This window comes from Urocitellus parryii, chromosome 6, assembly GCF_045843805.1.
Source record: "Urocitellus parryii isolate mUroPar1 chromosome 6, mUroPar1.hap1, whole genome shotgun sequence".
In the NCBI taxonomy this organism is placed as follows: Eukaryota; Metazoa; Chordata; class Mammalia; order Rodentia; family Sciuridae; genus Urocitellus; species Urocitellus parryii.
The window spans coordinates 21413864-21428877 of NC_135536.1; positions in this window are offsets into that span (position 1 = coordinate 21413864).

A 15014-nucleotide genomic window follows, 5' to 3' on the forward strand; every position below is an offset into this window, starting at 1 on the left:
CCTTAGCACTAGTCAGACCTGGATTTTGATTAAATTCAATTCTAAGGCCCTTGGAGGAATCAAGAGTTCCAGGAAAGAAGAGATCTGTTTCATGGAGTGGGAAAATCAGGACAATTCACCCTTATCTGGGGAGAGTTGGGAGTAAGTCAATCAGGTCCCTGAAGAAAGACTGAACATCCTGAGTGGGAGCCAAGTTTGTCACTGTGGACTGTTATTTGTTTTTTTTTTTTTTTCAAGACAATGTCAGAACTTACTGGATCTCTGGGTTTTAGCTAACTTCCAAGAAATCAGGAAGATACAAACTAAGTGCAAGAAACAAGGGCAGAATGTACTCACATTCTCTTTGCTTGTTGCTTCAGCATTTAATGGATTTACAATCACATATATTTAACTCGCTTTCAGGACATATTCAAAGGCAACCTACTAATAAATTATCAAAATGCCATCCTAAATTAGGGGCCTTTGGTGAAAAGAATTCACATGCCGAGCCTTGCATTCTCACCACTAACAGACTTAAGAAGCAGATTTGGTACAAAGTCTCAGAGTTTGGGACTTTCTACAACAGAGTTGAAAAAGGGCACAAATGCTTAACTTGATTGGTTTTTTTTATTTCTAAATATTTTGTATTCTTATATTTTCATCTAAACTCTAAGCTCTTCAACTGTGAATCAGACATGACTGTTAGGTAGTTCTATATAGAAATAAATACAGCACTAAGATGGCTAGTGGCACTAGTTCCAGATCTGCCAGTCTCCTGCTTTTTGATTTGGAACAAAGCCCCATGCATCCTTTGCCCTGAGATTTAACTTCCACATTTGACAAAGATGATAATCTTTTAGATGCATCGCCCTCTAAAACTCTTTAATTCCTATCAATGCATAATGTAAATCTGGGCAACTGATTTAAATTTGTTGAGTATTGATTTTTTTTTCCTTGCAGTTGGGTAATAAACCATAGTCACAAAGAGTTGATTTTCAAAAGTAAACTTCCATTCAGTTCCCTGAAATAGCCTGGATTCTTGGCAGCCAAATAAATGGAAGCTGAAATTGTTTACTAAGAAAAGAATCCTTCTGCATCCTTGAAAGTTTTCTATGGTTTATCCTCAATAAAAAGGTTTTCCTTAAATCCGTGTTGTGTGTTTCTTCCATAATGAAAACAATCTGGTCCTAACTGTATATGACCACAATGTATCTTTCAGAGGTAAAATGCTCAGGAAGATTTCTCATATACGTCTTACAAATATCACAGGAATTGGAAGGCTGCTGGCCCCACAGCACTGGAGAGCTAAAGAAACGCAATGACATTTGGATTATTCAACAAACTCTCCTACCCATTCATACACAGTCTGAGTGATTTTGCTGTCCTAAATTGAACATGAGATTTTTGTTCTACCTTCAGGCTTTAGAGGGAAATGGACTCTGGGATTATGACTGCTTTGGAAAAGAGAATGTGGGCCCTGGTGCAGCATTTCTAAGAGCCTGCATTGGCAGATGACATCCTATGTATACGCGGCCATCTTTTTAAATTCTGTTTTCTTTAGGTTCAAATTCAGTGATGAGAATCAGTGACTTGATGGCTACAAATGAGCCTAACACATCTGTGGATCATTACAAGTAACGTTTTTTTCAGCCATTATAGTTCAAATAATAAGGCCCTGAGTCAATCAAACAGCATCCAACTCTGAAGCAATTTTGATAATTATTTTAGGTACCTGATTATGATTATACCATATCAGGAAAACATGATTATCTGTTCTTACAAGTCATCAGGTAATCTGCTTTCATTTTACTAAGATCTTCATAGGTATTAATAATATCAGCCACTATCACTCAGTTATCCACCTGGACCAAATTCTCTCCCCAAACACTCTGAAAAACTTTATTTATCAGTGAGATAAACTAGACCAAAGACAACCTTGGGAGAGAATATAGGAAGTCTTAAGCTCTAACTGTAAACCAGTCCTTTAAGTAGTTGAAAACCTTCAATGTTTCTAAATCTCAGTCTCTGTTTTGGTAACATGGGAATACTAAAATTTTCACATGGGGTATGTGAGGAATAAATGAAGAAATGTATTCAGGTCAACTGTTACCATGTAGAAGCATGTGTACAGAAGCTGCTTCGTAGCCGATGCTCAGCCTAAGCTTTCCCTCCATTTCACTGTAAATCTACAAGTTCAGCAGGCTCATCCACAGGCAAGGTCATGTGAGCAAGGATGATTTTAAACCGAACAAATTCAGTAAGATATTTTTGAGTTCATTCATGATGTGACTTAATTTTATATATAAGATTCTATCAGAAACAGCACTGGAAAGGAACGGGGCAGATATTGAAGCAATGGGACTTGGAAATGGCATAGCTCATTTGTACTTAGAGAGCATCCAGCCAAGGAAATGGATGAATTTTTATGACAATGGAATCTTTGTTAATTCTGCTCCTCAGGTAGCTGTCTGGATTCCTCTCTCCTTCATTCATTCATATTGTAGCTGACTTTGGCATCTTACCAACTTGGTATAGAACATACTGCCTTAAATAAAAAGGAAATGAACGCAGCAAAGCCCCACTTGGCTGGGCACAATGGTGCACACCTGTAATCCCAGTACCTCGGGAGGCTAAGGCAGGAGGATGGAGCATTCAAAGCCAGCCTCAGCAAATTAGTGAGACCTTAAAGAACTTAGAGAAGCCCTGAATCAAAATTTAAAAAAAGAAACATTAAAAGGGTATCAGATGTGGCTCAGTAGTTAAATCTCTGGGTTTAATCTGTGGTACCAAAAAAAAAAAAAAAAAGAATCCACTTGATCCTACATCCCCTCCGACTTCCATCTACTTTCTCGTTACCTCTTTCTAACTCCTCAACAGTATTATAAACACTCCCTGCCTCACTTCCTCATCCTTCACTTTCCATTAAGTTTTACCTACAAGCACTCAGATAAGACAAGGCAGAGTGAACGAAGAAGGAATGACCTTATCAAAATTAGGGTAATCCTCAGATTTTATTATTGGAGACAAGGCAAACTGATGACAAAGGCTAATTCAAATCAAATCATTTGTTTGCTGTTGGTAAAAGTCAGCACACATCCTGGATCTTTAACCCTATGTTCACTGTAAACATTCTTTGAGACAAGACTTCTCTGTATAATATGCTGAGCTTAATAATAATAGAAAGTTAATTATAAAATGTACATGTAGCTGGGCACATAGGTGCACACCTGTAATCCCCGCAGCCACTCAGGAGGCTGAGGCAGGAGGATTGCAAATCCAAAGCCAGCCCTAGCAACTTAGCAAGTTGCAAGACCTAAGCAACTTTGTGAGAACCTGTCTCAGAATTTGAAAAACAAAAATAGAAAAGGCTGAGCAAGTAGCTCAGTGGTTAAGACCTCTGAGTTTAATCCCTGGTAATATCAACAACAATAATAACAAAAATGTACATATAACATACTCAGGACTGAATAAATGGAATATTTACTTGAATATGTGATTCAAGTTAATAGGTCCCATGTCTCTGGGTACTTTTCCAAAGCTTTCCCCAACCCAACCATACGATCATAAGCCAATATGCCACAGGAAGAAAAATGAAAATTTAATCATACTTATATTCTCTGTACTATGAATTCTGTATCAAATAACAAAACAAAATTGATGCAATGAGTACAAATTATCCATTCTAGGAATCTGCATCATGTCCTGAGGAAATCATGATATTGTAGATAAATGCTCATTTAGTAGAGACGTACATTTGTGTTTAAGATCAAATGAAATATAAAGATGCCTCAATTACAATTGATTCTAATTTCCTTGTTAGAAGATCAAACCAGTTTAATTCCCTCAAAGTAGAGGAAGGGGGCATAAAGGGAGTTGTTTTATAAATATTTCTCCCTATTGCATGATATCATAACCTTATATTATGAAAATTTTAAGAATAATGCACATGCTAGAAGGTTCCTGAAATGCAGGTCATGTGGAATGACAGGGAATAGTTGAGAAAGCTGTCACATCACCTGCTGTTTTTATATAATATTTGATATATAATCATGAGTCTTATATTTGAAAGGAGATAGGATTCTGCAACTTAGAATTTTGAATAGTTGGACCAATAAACCCTGCACTAAGCCTAGAATGAAACAGTCCAACTATCACTGACTGTGGGCCAGAAACATTGGAAGTGGGGACCAGTACTTAATTTTGAGAACATGCTACAAAAACATACCACCAGCTGCCTGTATGTTTCTGCCCTGAGCACTTCCACCATTGCCTCTTAATGAGATTTTTAGAAGAGAATGCAGGAAAGCACACATCCCAGGATGAAGTAGATCCTGAAAGAGACAGGACTCTCCCTCCTGCCAGGCCATCTCTGGTCTGGAGAAATGTAGTCAAAGGATTCCAATCCTTGGAATTGAACTTCCCCATGTGAGTGACAAGACCTTCCCAGCTGGGGTTATGTCTGAATTGACTTACAGCCTCTATGTAGAAATACACACACACACACACACACACACACACACACACACACAGAAACAGAAAGCCCCCCCCAACACACATATGGAATATAGGAAATAAAAGTATAATGCGATTTCCTAGCATTATAGGGTTAGAAGCTTTCTTGGTCTCTGCCTTAAATCTGGAAAACATTTGCATCTTCCAGTTTAGGCTCTTTGGAGACTTTAAAGTGCATAATAATTGCCTGTGAACAATAGGGAGATTTTATACAGAAGACATTTCTTCTGTCTCACCATTTCCGGAAACTCTTTTTTTTCTCATTATTATAACATTTTTAGTACTGTATAAGATTATTTTCATATTTTAAAAATATTAAGTAAAGTCTTTCCAGGGTCTAGATTAAAACTATTATATGTGACATAAACATTTGAACTTCTGGATAGAGAAAAATTTAGAAGAGATCAGCTAGATTGTTTTCTTTTCTCTGCCATGGATAAATTGTGTCCCCATCCCCCAATAGTCCTATCTTAATGCCAAACCCTCTAATGTGACTGTATTTGGAAATAGGGCCCATCAGGAAGTAGGTAAGGTTAACTGATGTCCGGAGCCCTGATCTAATAGGATTTCTGGAGAAGAGACACCAGATAGCTAGTTACCCCTCCTTCTGCCATAGGCAGAGTTACATTAGCTGCTCACTCACCAGGAAGAGTCATCAATAGAAACTAAGTTGTCTACCTCCTTCATCTTGGACTTGCCAGCCTTCAGAACTGAGAAAAAGTAAACCCATTGTTGACGCTATACCGGGGGTCCACTTTATGGTTTGAATATAACCCTTGCTGCTCTGCCACTGCTAATAATTTTCCTTTTCATTATTTTTTGCAACTTATTTTTAAAATGGGCATGTTTCTTTCTCTTCATCTCTCCTTGATCTTTTCTCATCTCTTCTCCTCTCAAGGGAAACAGGATTACCTTTCTTCCCATCCTAGGCAGAGTTATCTGTCCCTGAGTATACACCCACCAGAGCAGTGAAGTAATCCATACTTGGGAGATGGTACCAAAAGATCTCAGAAATTGCTGTTTCCCAAATTAATAAATGAATTACAACTCCAACAGAGAGCACGTGGAATGTAACCTTTGAGTTTCCTCTTTAAAAGCCTCTTGTTCCTGCTGATGGGCAGAATCATAGCCTTTGGGACAGGAGCCCCCTATGTTTCTCCTTTGCTAATAAAGCAATAAACCTTCTTGTTCCTTTTTCTCAAATCCGGGTCCTTATTGTTGGGTTGGCACTAGGGACAAGGATCAAGCTTTTGGCAAAAAAGCCACCCAGTCTATGGTGTTTATTAGAGTAGCACCAAAACACTAAGTTACCTCTCACCTTTTGCTATCAATTTTTTAATGATTGTGCTGGGGAAGATCCTCAGTTAATCACACCTCAGCTGGCCTCCCTCTTAAATCCATCTGCCTCTAATTTCTAAATAGCACTTGGTCTAATCTAGATCCCACCTAACTACCATTTGCTTCCAAGATACTTAATTTAAAGATATGGGACGAATTCATAATGTATACATATCATTGAATTTGAATTATTTTTTCAACTAAAGATCTGAATGAAGCCCTTTATTTCTCAAAGCTCTGAAGTAGGACTCCAGGACAGCTGGAATTATTTGAAATCACTGAACCTAACATGCAGTACTTATCTAAGTTGTCTTCAACCTGTCTTTCCACATGTCCAGCATTACCTCTATTCCATGAACACACCAATTACAGCCTAGCAACATGTGTTTCCCTGCCTTCATTCAGTTAATTGGTTGTCTCCTTTAGAGTCAATGTTCTTAGCATCACAACAGATACCTTTTTCTGTATTGTTTTCCTTTTCAACTCAATTGTAAAACTTTGGAAAGGAAGGACTATCAACTTTAAACAGACATGCAAATGTTAATAAAGATGCCAGTGCACAAGACCCTTAGGCACATACATGATTGGCATCTTTATTAATAAACTTTGCATATAAAAGAACACCTACAAAATATGGAAAGAAGAATGTAAAAGTGGAGGAAAAGAGGAAGAGGAGGAGGAGGAAGGAAAAATAAGGAGTTGTAGGAACAGGAGATTTAAGTCACAAAGACTCTCTTTTCTTGCATTCTTGATTCCATGATGATGAAGAAAAGAAAAAAACAGCATATGTGCCCAAAACTGCCTGAGTCTGGTAGTGGCACACCTCTGTAATCCCAGTTACTCAGGAGGCTGAGTCAGAAGGATCACAAGTTTGAGGCCATCCTGGGTAACTTGGTTGGGCATATAGCTCAGTGGTAGAGCTTCCCTGGGTTCAATCTCCAGTAGTGCAAAAACAACAGCAACAACAAACAAAACAAAACAAAAACTGTGATGTGTGTCCAAGAATATAAGGACAAGGTCATCGTGAAGTTCACAGAGTCAAGACCTCAACCAGCGAGGACATTCCAAAGCCATTGTCTTTGACACCAAGGTGCTTCTCAAGCTGTGTGTGATGCTACATTACTGGATGTGTGGTGCTAGTCACAGAAAGGTCACCAGGAATCACTCTTGTGATGCTTGACAGGACCAAACACCCTCACCTGGATTTAGATGCAAGGTGCCTCCTTGAAGACCTCTTCCACATGAAGAAATGAGTCCTTAAAGATTGAAGAGAAACTGTTCTAAAAAAAAAAAAAAAAGAGAAGGATAATTATACATTTAAAAAAAAAAACTCTTAATTACAACAAATCAAAGATTCTTAACTAGATACTGATGAAGATTTGAATATACTATTAAAATACCATGGAAGGTGAATAGCAGACTATTATATCATTATAATCATAAAAATAACTGTAGGGAAAGCACTATATAATTCACATTTCTCAGTAGAGCTTCAAGTCATTTTAGAAAATAAAATTATGTAAAATTATAAGTTAAACAAATAACAAGAGATTGTTTAGGAATTGAAAGAGGTAGATGGGGCCAAGTAAATCATTATTTCAGATGAGATGTTGACACCTTGAGTGGAATGGTCACAGAAGAAACAATTATTTCCAATCCTTGATATTAAGGAATCTCCCTTCTTGGTTCCATTGCATAGTGGCACTTTCTCCCCATTCCATGGCCTGAAGTTGAGGGTTTATAAGATGACCACAGGGACAGTTTACATACGAGAAAATAAAGAACACATTCCTCTTTTTTTTTTTTTTTTTTTTTTGGCACCAGGGTTTGAACTCAGGGACACTCCACCACTAAGCCACATCTCTAGCCCTATTTTGTATTTTTATTTTAGAGACAGTGTCTCACAGAATTGCTTAGCTCCTCCCCGTTGCTGAGGTGGGCTTTGAACTCGGGATCCTCCTCTCTCAGCCTCCGGAGCCACTGGGATTAGAGGCTTGAGCCACCAAGCCTGGCAAAGAACACATTCCTAATATACCAAACTGTTATAAATGTTGAAACTCCCATCAACATTAGGTTTGACGGAGCCAATCTGAAGAATTTGGCCATCAGAAAGGCACAAAGGGACCCTTTGAAAGAAGTGGCTCTTCCACAAAGTTAAACCCAATGACACAACCTTTCTGTTTTTACTATGTAGAGAATTGTTTCTCCCTTTTAGCAGTTGTCAGTTTCAGTGATATACGAATAGAATCCATTTTTGTAAAAGCCCTTGTTAATACTCCCACACAACTAAAATAGTTAATCTGCCTAATCATTTAATTTATCTATAGAGTTGTCCATTTTTCTTTTTCTCCTTTGAGGTAATGTGCTATTATTTCTCATGATGACCAAAAGAGCCAGGCATCTGCTCTCTGGAATGCAGGTAGTAACATTTCATTTTGTCAGTGTCATTTCAGATAGTAACGGCATTCAGTGGAAAGTTTCAGTGACTTGACAAACTACCTTTAATACTTAAATCTAACTAGTATGCAATGAGAATCCTTAATCAAATGTATTATTTTATTTATTATTTTAATGGAAAATTTTCAGTTATTTCCAGCAAATAAAATCTGCCTTATCCTTTTGACAATTACCTATATCCACATCCATAATTTCAAGCTCCGCCCCCAAACCACTTCCCTCATGTAACAAACACATTCACCAGTGAGAAGAATTTGGCCTTGCATCTGATCTTATTTAGCCAGGCCTTTAGGGAAGGCATATTCAACATTGATCATCAAGAAGACAAGAATAGCTGTGATCATTTATAAACAAATTAAGGGGAACAGTCTTTATTTTTCCCACTTAACACAAATAAATTATTCTTATAAAAACATAAAATAAATTTCAACAGACTTTAATAACCTTTCCAAAATGATTAATTGCAGAAGTCAATTAAAGCTAACTTGTCTGTTTGGCTAAGATTCTGAGTTGTTTGACCAACTTTCTTCTCTTGGAAGGAAATCCATTGAAGGAAGGCAATATTTCTCCTTAGGAATAGATCATACACACTTTTCATAATGACTGATGGCCTCTCTGGAAATGACAGGCATTTCTACTATGGCTGCTGTTCATACCTACAGTTTAAGTAAACTGTCACAAAAGTGACATTTTCAAGGGGGCCCAAAAGATTCCTTTTTATTAAAAAATGATCACTTATTATGGTGGTAATGGGAATGCCACTTTTAACCCAACTCATAATTTATTCATTTGCTCTTTCATCAAACCATATTAAGCAGCTAATATGTGCTGAACACTGATTTAAAATTAAAAGCAAAATCAAATAATAGAGAAAATACAGATGATTCAAATATGGTAATAAATGAGCTACGATATACATAAGAATAGGACTATAGTACCATTAAGGATTTTATTCTTTACTTCAAATTTATATTTGTTTATTTCTAAGAATGTTTTTAAAATATCATTACTATCACAAGAAATATTGTTGTTTGATGAACAGTTAGCACCTTAGTTTTTCTTATAAACAAAATTATTTTTTATAAATAGTAACTGAAAAATCTACGATTTAATCCTAATTATCTTGTTAACTTACTATGAAATATTGAGCAAGTCACCTTTCTGGGAATCTATAAATGTAGTTATAGGTAAGTCCCAAAGCACCTTAGAGTTCAATAGTGCTAGTAGATTGTGAATAAGAAGGCTAATACAATAGAATGTCCTTCAAAGTGAGACAAACTTGTTTTTTCTTCTCAACCTCTTTTGATATTGAAATACATGGGCATGATATTTAATTACTTTGAGATGAATTCTTATCTTGCCATGTTGTGAGAATTTATTAAGATATGTAACACATCCAGTTGCGATGCTTGAGAGCTCATCTGTCATCCACTCACTGCCACCCACCACACACACACACAAACACACATGCACTCACATCTTACTCATCTTCCCACAACTGAAATCACCTCACAGTTAAGGTGATTATGTGCACATATGCTTTGTTTTGACAAGTTGGCACAATATTATGGAAAGCTTTGGATCATTGAGGGAGATTGTCCAAGAAAGGTCCAATGTCTTGGGCAATAAATAAGCACACCAAGTTGAGATGCATTCTGCATAAGAGAATTGGGGCTTAGAAGATTTGTCAAAGGCATGCTCTATATCTTTCAAAAAAAGTTTCTTTTGTTTGATCAATGGGTGTAAGTTCATTGACTATCTCCTATGTGCCCATTGGTCTTGTATACATTAGAAGTGATGAAAAAAATAAGAAATAAAAAACTTATTATTTGCAATTTGGGCATTTTCCCCATGACTAATTATGGGTTTTATATTCTTGAATAGTTTACTATATGTACAGTTTTTAAAAGTAGTTATACTTTTGTACTTAAGTAACAAAGTAAGAATTAGATAAAAGTGCCTGAAACATTAATTTTATACACAGAAAGGTTCATATGTACGCTTAGAATCATTATAGATGTGAGTATATATGTACACATGTATGAATATATTTGCATATTTATTTTTCTTTTTACATCAAGAAAAATCTTCAGTAAAGTATGCAAATATTAAACGTAGAGTTTGATAATTTTCCAAATGTGTAAACTCCATGCAATTATCCCTCAGATTAAGACATAAAGTATTTCTAGTTTATGATGGAATTTTATCACCTACTATCTTTCTCAATTTTAGAGGAGGTCGTGATTCTTTGTTTTCTATATTTTTCTATTACAATAAATTGGAAAATCCTTGAAATATTTTTTAAAGATACTCTTTTGATTAACAACCTAAAATATAAAACTTCAGAAACCTGCACATTCTTTTCAAGTTCAGTGCTTTAGAGCTTCTAACAGTGGTACTTGTATAAACTGTAGAATAGAATTGAGGGTTTGGACCAAGATCTGTCAAATAGTGCCTGTGATCTGACAAGTATCTTTTTCTGCCTAAGTTTCTTAATCTGTAAAATAATAAATTAATAATTCTTATCCAATACACTTCACAGGAAACTTGTAACTATCAAAGGCGAAAATCCATATGGTAATCCATTTTAAATTACAAAGAACTACACAAAACAAATTATTTTCCTTTTTATCAGGAAAAATCACTTTAGAGTGTTTCAAAATATTCTGATATATTCCAAAAGGAAATACTTCCTTGATTGGGAAATCATTAATTTTTTTCTAATAATGAACTGTTTATGATTCATTTACCCTTTCTCTTTTATTTTAATAATAAACATCTTCCTACTAAATTCTTTGCCAGTGGATATTTATTATTTTCTGACTTTTCTGCTACAACAATGATTACATGTGGTACATTGGAAGGCTATTTTACTGAAGTAATAAGACCATCATTATCAAGCCTCATTAAGAGATATTGTTTAGAAAGAATTTGTAAGCATCTCACAATCTATAAAGTCCCCTGAATTGCAAAGTTGATCATAAACATCCCTCACTCTTTCAAAGTCAAACTTTTAAACAGGAAATGCCTGACTGATGAAAAATATTATTTAATGTAAATATGTCTCATGGCGATTTAATACAAATCCCCTATGTTAAATCTGGGCATTTGTACCTCCCAAAGACAACCTGGAGAATTAAATTTCAGGAAAATATTCCTGTCTTCACTTCCATATATTTATTGCATTTACTATAGTAGGGAGGTGAATGTTCCAGATTGTTAAAATGTGCCTTTTGAACATTATATATTGAAAAATTGAGAATCAATATTCAAATCAAATTATATTGCTCTTTACCCAAATAATATATTCTTCCTTTTGTTTTCTGAGAAAATGTGAGCAGAAGGTAGGAAAATGTGTCATTTTTGAGATTCTACCACTTCAGATAGGAAGTTTATTTTCATACTCTGAAATGAATAAAAATAAGCTAGATGCTCATCCTTATTACTTAGATGAAAATCCTCCCTTATTCATATTATTTCACTGAGAATCCCAGACATCCCAAACTATTTGGTCCACATAGCATTTGAAGAAAGTCTGAAGAAAGCTTGATGAAAAGTAAAAGCCTTCACTAATATTACATTCAATGGAAGGAAGGATCCTCTGCACAGGAGTGCCAGGTGCCCTGAGTATAAGTGCTTACACTATTGCCAGTTATCTGTGTGAAATTGGTCAAGCTACTAAAATTCTCAGAGACTTATTTTTCTCCTGTCAGGTCACTTACGATGCTTTTTGCTACAAGTAATGGAACACCAACTAAAAATGGCTCAAACAAGAGTGCTTGCTACTTCTTTAGATTGATGTAGCAAGAAATCAGAAGGAAGAAACCTGGGAGTTGTTTTGGTGCTCAGGTTTGTCTTCATCATCAAGTACCTTGACACTTCCCATCGCTCTGCTCTCAATCCTCACAGTGTGGTGAGTGTCAATCTTGGTGGTCATAAGATGCACATAGCAGTCTGTGTTTCATGTTCTCACAGAAAAGTAGGGAATGATGGGCAGCACTTTCTGAGTGGACGTCTTTCTCTTTCATTCAAGGAGAATTATTCCCAGGATTCCAAAGGAGAGAACAGGTTCACATGGCTATCCCTAGGCTCAACACTGTCTGAGAGTCTTCCATTTTCATCCATTTTGTTACAAAGGAAGTTCCGCTGGCAGAGTCAAGTAGAGGAAGAGCTTGTTGTAAGCAACACAAAGAACAGTAGTTGTCTACCCAAAATATCCCATTTAGATAGGATAGTGAAGGTTTAGACAGATTATACACTAAACCACTTACTCTACTGTATAGAATAGAGTAAATGTATCAAAACATGAACCTTAATGGATTTAGAACTTTGGAACTGAATTCACAAATTCAAAGTGCAAAGATATACAGGGGCTTATGGATACTTGGTTGTTAAAAGAAAATCTAAGTGGATTTTGTGGTGATCCCAGATCCAGTTTCAACAGCAATTCTGCTGTTATATTGTCTACTACCTGAGCTTATCCATGAGCATGTTACCTGCCTGAATCCTGAAGTTACTTGTGTTAGTTACTGACCATAATTACTTGCCAATCACTTGGGAATAATTTATAATTGTTATGAAAGAATAGAGAAAGATATAACATTCCTTTTCAACTTCAATTTTCTGATCTGTGAAATCCAGTAGTAATACTACTTTCACGAAGTTTATCTGTGGAATATCTTAGATTTGATTTTCCAGAGACAAATTCTTGAGCTAAGGTTTCAAAGAGTGCTCTCAGAAGAGGAATGGAAAGCATGAGGAAAACACAAAAGCATAAGCTAAGCAAAGGTCTGTTCTCAAGCTGATAGGCTGATCTGATCCCGTGGGAAACTTAGGAGCATGAAATGTCCAGTTGGTCTCACTCTGAGGCAAGTTGACTGGCCCCATCCATCCTTAATTACAAGTGGAAGGAGGGGTGGAGTGAACAATGCACAAACTTCTGGTTGAGGTGGCCCCTAACTGATAGCAAACATGTCACCATTAGCTATCAGCAGCCAACTCTCACAGCAACGGGGGATTCCCTGCACAATGGGGAAAACAAAGCAGAGCTAGTTGGGACATCAATAGGGTCTACAACTGGGGAAAATATATGAGGATGTGCATGAGCATAGGCATAGCATTTGTGAGAGAGAAAATGTTTCAGTCAGTATTTCTATGAAGTAGTAAATGAGTAAGTGTGGCTGCAAGGAAGAATGGGAAGGAATTGGGTCTAAAAGTGTGTTCTTTATGCTGAATGCAATGTTGGGGAGGGTAAGAGAGTAGCTGTTGGAGTTTAACCAGGAGAGTGATAGGATTATATTTGGATGTCAAGATAGAACACTGCAGTGACAACATTGTGTGATGTTTGAAAGGGTGGTATGTATGAAAGACAGAATGACTGATTAAGATACTTTTATGGATGACAAACTCGCAGAAAAGAGTTAAATACCACAGTTTACAGGGGCCATTTTCTAAAATAGTATATTTAGTATATACTATGATGAGAGATGGCAAGGAATCAGTAAAATTAATAATTATTTTAATAAAGACAAATTTGCTGACTTTTATTAATTTTGGAGTCTCCAGGCATTTTTTTTATTGTTTAAGTTAGTTAATTATCATAATACATAATAGTGGGATTCATTATGACATAATAATACGAATTATGAATATAACATAATTTGATCAATCTTGTACTCTAAATCCTCCTCTTTCCCTCTACAACTCCCTGATCCCCTGACCCCCATCCTGTACTCTATTGAATATATATATATATATATATATATATATATATACACACACATACACACACATACATATATGTATATGTATATATATATATATCTTCTGTACTCTACTGGAGATATATATATTTATACAGAGAAATAGAACTCATTGTGGGATATATTTGCAAATGAATATATTTGCTATCCTTTATAACTCCTTTTAAAAAGGAAAAAACTTTCTTCCTTATACTATATGTGATTTAATATGAAAAAATGAGAACTATAGAGCAGGTGTTTTGTCCTAAAAAGGATTGCTCCATTTGATTTGAAATTTCCTTGATAAGTCACTGAGACATTGGAATGTTATGTGAAATTTTAGCTTTTCATAGTTTAATATGTGATAATATAAACTGAAATTTTCAGTTTGCTTGTTAGCATTTTATTGGTTTAAATTCATGGTGTGTTTTTTTTCCATTGTTGTTGATCTTGGGTTCCAGGGGAAGATATATGCTTTATTTATGGAGTAACAGCATTTTTTTTTTTTTTTGGTGTTACCTTTGTTATCCATAACTTGTTCTCTGCATCTGGCTCTCAAGACTTGACCTTTTCAAACATCACTCTTGGAAATGAAGACAGAGAGATATTTGATTTGTGAAATATTTATGGAACAATGTTGCATCCCAGAATCTATGGTAGGGGATACTGGGAGGCGAAGATGGGTGAAAAACACTACCTGATTTCAGTTGTCTTAGAGCCTTTTATTTGTGACTGATAGTCAAAAAAGCTGACCAGAGTAAGATGGTTGGGCATGGCCCTGTTCTGTGAGGACTGAGAGAATACTCATATTCCCTTGGGGGAATAGAGAAACTGCTCCCACTGTACACTGATGAAGTTTCCACATAAGGTTTGGAAGGTAGAAGAGAATAGAGCAAATTGGGAAGAAAAACATCAGGAGCAAAGACTTGATTTAAAAAAAAAAGTTTTAAAGAATAGCTAAACAAGGTTTTTAAAAGTTTAAAATTT